The sequence below is a fragment of the Buceros rhinoceros genome, unplaced genomic scaffold (assembly GCF_000710305.1).
Source record: "Buceros rhinoceros silvestris isolate BGI_N320 unplaced genomic scaffold, ASM71030v1 scaffold6310, whole genome shotgun sequence".
In the NCBI taxonomy this organism is placed as follows: domain Eukaryota; kingdom Metazoa; phylum Chordata; class Aves; order Bucerotiformes; family Bucerotidae; genus Buceros; species Buceros rhinoceros.
The window spans coordinates 24,381-33,312 of NW_010391204.1; positions in this window are offsets into that span (position 1 = coordinate 24,381).

The window sequence follows — 8,932 nt, forward strand, 5'->3', positions numbered from 1 at the left end:
TATTGCGGAAAGGGGGAAGAGTGAGGTGTTCAGAGTTCTCTGCTTTCTGCAGCTGTCCTTAAATATTTAAGGAACAACACTCAGAACATTTTTCCTGTTTCTAGCAGTGAACTGATGTTTTTTCATTTCGAAGTGAGCCCCCATGTTTATCTGAGCAAGTGTGGTAGTGAATGTGCATTTAGGGATACTGAAATAGTGTTAGGATAGGTTTTTTAATTCTGCAGTAAATACTGTCTGAGTTCTGTCTCTCTCAGCTTGTGTCCTCAAGTGACATCCTAGCTGTACTCCAGCATTTCTCTCTGCCCATGGGCTTGCTGACCTCTGTGTGCCAACAGCACCCTGCGGAGACAGGGTTTTTCCTTTTTGTGTAACCGTTAGTACAACAGTTCAGTGGCCTGTACACTAGTTACTTTTTCTTGTAGATGTTTCTGTGCATCAGCATTGCATGGCAAGTATGCGAGACTGAATTAACACTCACCATCTGTAACAGATACTTTTTCTCCAAAATAATGGTACTTAGCTGGGGCTGAAGCAGGACTTGGGGAGCAGTGATTTATATCAATCCTTTTCTGGATCTTTCCTTGCCTTGGGCAATCTACTGATTCATATCTGTTTAGGGAAGTGGTTACTTTAATCAGTGCTCACATGTGAACAAACCCTACCAGGGTGCCATATAGCTGAGAGGAGGATGTATGTGACCTTCCTCAGTGTCTGTACCTTGAAGTCCTGCAGTGCTTGGGCTTCGGGCTCTGAAGCACAGCAGCAGAAGCATAGATTTATTTCCTTTTTGCTGACAGCTGTGGAGGAGTTAACCTCTGCAGAAGAGTGGCGCAGGCTTGTGGGACAGATGTTACTTTTTTTGAAAATAAAACTAACAACAAAAAAACCCTCCAAAACATGGTTGGGTTGTTTTGCTTGGTGGATGTGAGTCAGAGCTGTTAAGACCCCACAACTCATTGTGCTATGAAGGAGCAAAGCAAGTCGGACTGTAAGCTGTGACACGGTGCTGTGAAGAGGGCTGCAGGTGGGAAGTGCAACACCTTTACTTTGAAAGTGATGGGTGCTGAAGGAGTTTGTTTGCTGCACTTGTTCTTTGTCCTGAAGATCACTAGGATGAAAACAGTGCTAGTCAAACAGGCAATACTGGCTTATTGTCTTTAGAACAGTAAAATAAATATTCCTGTAGACTAACTTTCTGCATGTCTTTATTCTTAAAATCTGGGTGTATTGCTTGATAATGCTGCTTTAAATTTATTTAAAAGAATGTTTGCTTATTGGGAATGGCCACTCTTGAAACTGAAATTGGTTAGGGGAGCATGTCAGCTTTAAGGAAACTCATTTTGAAAAATACTTTACCTTATCAAAATGGAACATTTGGAATTCTGTAGGTATTTTAGAACAAAAAATGAAAGTACCACACCATCAAAGACAAACTGGGACAAACAGTGATTTTTTAATGTTAACAAGTTCTCATCAGGAAGAAAAAGATATATTTAGAATTTCATTGTATTTTCTTCAAAGGTACTCTGAAGACCTTTCGTTGTCATGATGATTCATATGAGCAAGCTTGTCTCATGATTAGGAATAAGGCTTTCTAAAGAATTATAAGCTATTTGCTGAATTTTTTCCTCTAGACTGTGCTGTATTCCAGGTGTAGAACTAGACTCTTTGAGCTTTCAGGAATTTGAGATGTTCAAGTTCCATTGGCTACTTCAACACTTTTTAACATTCTTTTTGGTCTTCCCAATAAGGGACAATTTTTTCCTAGAATAGCTTATTTCTCCTGCTCCAGCCTGTTCCTCAGAGAAAAATTCTTGAGAAAAATATATTCAACTATGAAAAATTTAATAAAATCAGCTTGTATCACACTGTCAAACTGCAAAGAGAAAAATTTGCCTGCAGATGTGAAATAGGCTAGTGGAAAAGCCAGGAATGTTGTACTAATTGTCATCTTGGGACGAAATTGTTTCTTAAGGACACCCATGACAGAACTTACGTTGTAGTGAGGACAGCATGTTGCTGAGTTAAGATTAAGGCTGGGAGCCATTGCTGAGCCCTCTGATTTAAAACATCAAAGAATTCTTTCAGAAGAGTCAGTATACCCTTGGGAGAGGGTATGGAGCTGGAGGTGAGGGAGCAGTTTTCCTCCAAGCTGCACTAAATTCAAGCAATTTAATGAAACTAACTCACTGTATTGTAAGTCTTTAAGCAAATAGGCTTTGTGAAAATAGTTACTCTAAGGCTGTCATTTAACAATGCATCTGTTTAAAGCAGGACTTTAAATTATATGGTTTATTTGTTTCAAAATAGAAAGTAAGCGCAACGCTATACGCTATAGTGTAGGTCTTTGGTAGTGGGCTTGTGCATGTGCTCAAATGCTTTAGGTTTAGGTCTATGCAGAGGTGCTGTAATTTGGTCTTTTCTGTTCTGGGTGTGTTGTGACAGTTCCCACAAACTGACGGGATATGAGTGCATGGGTCACCCTCTTTTCAATTTTTTTTTTTGCTAGGCAGTTCTATGTGTTTTTAATCACAGTGGTTTAAGGAAGGAGGTGGAAGCAGCCCCTATGTTTTCATTTCATAATCCATTCTTTCCGTCTGACCGCATCAGTCATTTGCAGAGCCTTGTGAGGGGCTTAGGCTGTCTCCAGTGAGAGCAAAGAATGAAACATAGCTGGGGGAGTAGAAAAATAGTGGCTCTGTCCTGCCAAGTGTTATGCCTCAGCAGCGGAACTTGTGTGGGATGGTCTGCTTTCCACTGAACTGGTCAGGGTTGCAATTATGAACCCAGGAGCCCTGAAGCCAATAGAAGACTCGCCATTGTCATAAACGGGCTTTGAATCAGACCTTTAAAGAGCAGCTCTGCCACTGGCTCTGCCTGACTGCTGCTAAGGCGGATGGCGTGCGGGGGGTAGGTGGAGGCAGCTCGCCTGCTGTGACTGTATGTGCCGAGGTACAGCTGCTTGCAGTGCTGGCCTTGGTCAGGCTGCCAAGTGTACACTCTGAAAGCGTGGTGCTTTTAAAATCTCTTCTCTGGGATTGGTTTGGCCTTATTGGCAATTTGTTTGGCAGAATTGGTTGCATTTCTGAGTGAAATAATCTGTCTGTACATTTAATTCATCCACACTGCAAAAACCTAGCTCCAGGTTTCCTTTCCCCCCTAGTGAACGTTGCTATGAACCAGCAGGTAAGGAGTTCTGCCAGGGCATAGTGTCTGTGAACTCTGGCACAATGCTGATTCACCTTCTGGGGTACGTGGGCTGCAGAGAGGGGACTGTTACAGAGCTCCAGGTGCAGCATGAACCTGTTAAACACACATGACAACAAATTTATTACCATTTCCTGAAATACCTTGGGAATGATTCCCCTTTTCACTGAAGCTATCCCTGAAACACAAGGAACTAATATATCAAGGTCTAAACTTTTAGGGCTGTATTTCCAAAATATTTGATTTATTTCATGTTTGATTTTTTTTTTTAGAAACCCTTTGAGGACATTTGTGCCTTCTAGAACTGATGTTCAGGAGGGCCAAGTGTGTAGAGCTCCTGTAAACTGTCAGAGCCCGTGCACACTTGTCCCTGCAAAAAAGCAAACCAAAGCTCTAGTGTCTCAAACTGAACAGGAGGTTTCTACAAGTTTGCGTGATGTATCAAAAGAAGCTGCCTAAAAGAAAATGCAACCTGTGAATAGAATTTGCTTTCTATTTCCACTTCCAGAAGAATTTTGTGGATGTTCTGTTTGATTTACACAGTGTTTTCTAAGTCTAAATCTATTATGTAAAGGATGCAGAAATTAAAACGTGCAATTCTGTAGAGCATGATTTGCTGAAAGATCCCCTCACAGGAAAGCCAAGTTGTCTCCTTGAAAGCAGGTAACGAAAAATTGTAGCTATAATTCTGGCTCTCCTCCTCAAGTTACAGAATGTTTCCTCAGACTGAGTTGGGTGGGTTTATATTTCAGTACCTGCCAAAAGGGGTGGGTTTGGCTGCAAAGGGAAAACAGGAAATGGCTTGAAAATTAATAAAACTTGTAGAAAACAGTTTTTATGCTTCTGACCAAATACTGCAGGGCCCGCAGCTGCCCCAGGGTATAGAAACAGGAAATCTGGCAACAGAAAGAGACAGTAGCTGTGTAGTCAGAGCAGATTTGCAAAGGATATCATCGAATTGGATCGTTAATTTACACATTTTTTTAGTGCATCTTTAGTGAAAGAGCAGAAAGGGAAATATGGGTTTACTCTCTGCCTACGGGAGATGTAAGCTAAGATTTCACTTGTACTGGAAATGGCTCAATGGGAAGAGACAGTCTAGCAGCACCTAAAGCTGCACTTCCATGGAGAACTCTAGTAAGGCAGGCAGAAGCCGGGATATTCAAATCTGTCACCATGCTGCAGTCTCTGGCAACTTGTGAGACTTTTTGGGGCAGTAGAGAAGTAATTTAGTCTTCTTTCCAGAGATGAGACATTTGTGTGGCCTTTCTCTGCATGTTTCTGGAGTGAAGTCTTCTATATAGGTACATGCACATACTCGGGTCTAGTGGACTTTAAAATGAGTGTGGTTGGTTATGTTCTAGTCTCATGAGGTTATTTACGTGGAAGTCAAAGATTCTTAGAAGGCTTTTGGCAGAAATATAGACCCTTGTCCTCAGACATGGCTTTTACCTTCTCTTATTCACAAGTTAAAGTTGAAGTCCATATTTTTTCATTGATTTGCATAGGCCTTAAATAGCCTAAATCTGCCTAAATCTACCTCAAATGTCAAGATTTCTCTGTTTCAAAGTTTGTGGGTTGATGTTGAGGTGAACTTATTTCCTGCTTTTGTCATTTCAAAATTGAAATCATTTTTTGTTCATATTGTAAGGCTCTTCATTAGAAACAAATGAATTTGGATCATTTAAAACAAAAGCTTGAATTATAATATTATCTAATTAAGAGTAAGGCTATTGCCTACCTGAAGCAAAAAACTGGTGAAAAGGGAGTAGGACACACATGGCAGACAGTCTATACCACGTTTCTCAAGAGAGTCTGTATGTTCTTTGTTTACAAAGATCCTGGAGCAGAGCTTCTCAGCTGCTTTCTCAATAAATCTCTCTCCTGAGAGTGACATTCTGGGGCATAATCCTGAAAACACAAATTTCATGGAATGCAACACGTTATGGTGTAAGAGCTGATGTAGGGAGGGGACATGCTCCCAAGGACACTCTGGTGTGGGGATTTCTGTCAGTGGGCACTTTACCCAGAAAGTCTTTCCACAGGCTGCCAGCAGTTGTCTCTACGTGACACCCGATGGAGTGACTCAGAGTTAAATATGGAATGCCCACTCTTTACTACTTTTAAACCTGTGGATGACCACCATGTGTTTAACAAGAAATTATAAGGTTGATGTAAGTTTTCTTAGGTCAGGAGTGTTCTTTTAACCAGAACAGTTATATAAGGAAAGCAACACAGCAATGGAGCCAAAAGGGGGGAGAAACACAAACTGTGTACTCAGCCTCTCATTTATTATAAAATAGTTCTATGAGTTGTTTCTTACTACTTTCATTGCTTATTCGGTGCATTTATAGAGATAAAGCAAACAGCTACCGTTAGGAGTTTACGTGTGCCGTTTTTTAAAAATCCACTGTTACTGTGCTGAAAATAGCCCAGGTGATGTTGTAATCCTGACAGCGTGGCTGTGATCACACCTGCATGGGCTGTGCGCAGAACCCAGCACACCCCGGTGCTGTTCAAAGTAGCTGGCCGGGCATCTGCAGTGTGGGGCAGGACTTACCTGGGCTTACAAGGAGATGGATGGACCAAGGCATGCACAGCATGTGGGTAGAGCAGATTTTCTGTAAATGAGTCTCTCTGAATAAGCCCATGTGTCTTCTAGAAAAAAAAGAAATGCATATGGATGAATGAGAACTACTACCCCCATATAGTTCCATGACAAAATCCCCATTTCAACTCTGATTTTTAGGGATGAATCAGATAGAAAAGAATGCGGTTTCTTTTCCTCTTAGTATGCAAAGCATGTTCCCAAGAATAAGAAGCTTTATGAAGTGCAAAGATGAACAAAAGCTGGTAGAAAGAATAGTTGTTTCAAATGCAGGAAGGGCAGGCGGGGACAGAAAAGCAGGAGGATGTGGGGAAGGAGTGCAGCAATGTTCTCCAGTGGCCTTTGACTCGGTGACACATTTCAATAACTGGGATTTATCTGCGAATAATGTGAGTAAACAAAGAGACCATCTATCAGTACCCTGAGCCACTAGAGGGAGTGAGATGTTCACAGGTCCTGTTCTTCGGAATGCTCTCCCTGCAGGTTCCCTAGTCCCAGTGAGGAACCTGAGCAGAGACACATGCACCAGGCAAGTATGGGTTTGGGCTGTCATTTTTTTGCCACATTTTCAGGCAGCAGCATGTTTTTCCACCCTGGCTACGTGTCCAAACAGGTATGAAAATACATGTTTCAGGGATGGGTTTGAGAGAAACAAGACATAGTGATCTTTCAGCAGCAGAAACCATGGGCTGTCTTGAAATGACAGCTGTCATGGTGTCCTCAGCTCCTGACCAGCAACCAAATTCAACAGCAGCAATCTGAAGAGTTTTTTATGGGGGCAAAGTATACCTCAAATGAAAATGAAACCAGGCTCTGAAATCAGGACAGGGACCATGGATGTTTCTGCTATTTTGGAAAATCTGGATTCATTTACACGTTATTCCACTGGCATGCTGAATCATGTACTGCAATTTCTTAAAATTAAATGCTACACCACTGAACTTCATTTAAAAATTAAAACTATACTGCTCAGCTGCAGCTGCTAATGCTTTGTCTAGGAGAAATAGTAGACTAATAGCATGGTATTACAAATTTTTGCCAAATTTTTATAATAGTCTTTTATTTTCCTGAAAAATAGAGTAAGTATCATAGCAAGGGAAACAAGACCAACAGAGGAGACAAAAAGAATTCTAGGGAATTTTCATCATACTTAAAACAATTATTAGATTCAGAGCTTGATTATTCTCTGAACTGCACTAAATAATTTGTCTGGATAAAATGGAACGAAGACTTGAGAATGTGTAGAGGGGTGGCTGCAGTCTGAGTGTAAAAGGTGGACTGGAGGAATGCAGTTAAAGTGGAATTCACACAGATAGTCCTTATCTTTGCATTATTCAAACCACTGCATGACATCACTTTAGTGACATTAGCTTGTCAGTAATAACTTAAGGGAGAGAAGGGAGGCGTTTCAAATGCAGGACTCTCCTACTGAAGGGGGAAGTTAATTTATGCTTTAAATTAGGCAATAAATGTTTTATGCTCTGCTCTGCCTTTGCAAGACTTGTCTTGCATAACCTAATTCTAGGGTGGAAAGAGGAATGAGATAGTGGCTCTCTTGGAGGCCCGCTCACCACTTTAATAGCCCCAAGCCATCTACATGTATCTTTGGATCAAGGCACTGTTGTATGGTTAAAATAAATATTTATGAGCCCATGCCTTTTATAATGGAAATGCTCAAAGCTTTTGAGGTGAATATCGTCTAACTTTAAAGCTGCATTCTGTTGCTGCTTCTAGTTATTTCCATGTGAAACAGTGGGGAAACTGAGGCACTGAGTGCTGTAGTGACTTTTCCAAGGTTACAAAGTGGATCAGGAGTGGAAATAAGTATTGCAGATCCTCCGTCCAGTGCCAACACTGTTGCTATTCTATAAATTATTTCATTAAATGTAAGTAGTGAGTTCAGGGGGTTTCTTTATTGGAATGTTAATATCTTCCTAGTTGCACTGCAGGAAACTTAGAGGACCATGATTCATGTCTTTGTAGGCGTAGGCAGCTGTACACCAAGTACAAAACAAAGCATATTAACTATTTTCATTGCCTGGAGCACTACTGGTAATACAGAATCTTTTATAGCAGAGATTACTCCTCAAATAAGAGATTTAGGTCCGTGTACCTTATACTCTGTATAGCCTGTAAGTCTTAGAGTGGTTTAATCCCTTCCCCTGCTTAAAGGGAAACCGAGGCCCTGAGATATTGCATTGTGTGAGTAAAGGTAAAACAGTGATTTGAAGACGGATTTTTTAGCCTTAGAAAGTGGATCCAGGGAGTTTGCACTGTACTTTCTTAACATGTAGAATATTTATGTTGTGTAAAACTGTGCACTTAAATCTCCTGGGAAGCCCATCAGGAATTATAGAGCTCTGTTCTTGGCTCAGCAGTTGTGCCCCTGCATCCTTCTGCTTTTGCCCTCTGTCACTTGAGGTAATGATGATGTGCCACAAGGCAGCAGGTGGTACTAGACAGTGCTGCTTTAAAATATGGGTAAGGTGTGTGCTCTACCGGGTGATTTGTTATATGCTCAGATGAGATATTTCTCACCATAAGTTATAGGAGAAGATTTTCTGGAAAACTTGGAAGATGACATCCTACTGAGGAATCTCAGAGAGAAAACGTAAGAATCCACAAATTAAATCCCTGATTAAAAAACTGAAAACACTTTCTAAAAAGAAAACAAATTAGCAGATACAATTTTTCAGTTTTAGTTTTTTGTTGCAAGTGTTTTGTTGGGATATTTTTGACTTCTCTATTCTTAGTCTGCAGCAATTTCATGATCCCTAAAAATATCTTTTTGCTTCTAGCACAGCCTGAGAAAAGGGAGAGTACGGTCATTCCACGTGTTACCACATGAACAGTTTTTACCTTATTCACCTTCTATGCCATTAACTTCCTGAAACATTTACAAGAGCCTGAAGCAAACATACTTTTTCTTCTGGGTTCCCTTCAAATTTGAGATTTTAGAGACTTTACTTACTCCATTTAAGTGAGATTGATTTATTTTTCATATTACTAAGAAAAAAAAAAATGATGTAGGACCATCCCAGAGTGTGATGGCTGAGAGCTACGCTCTGCATACTGCCAACATGAACACACATGAACTTCACTAACATTCCCAGGGAG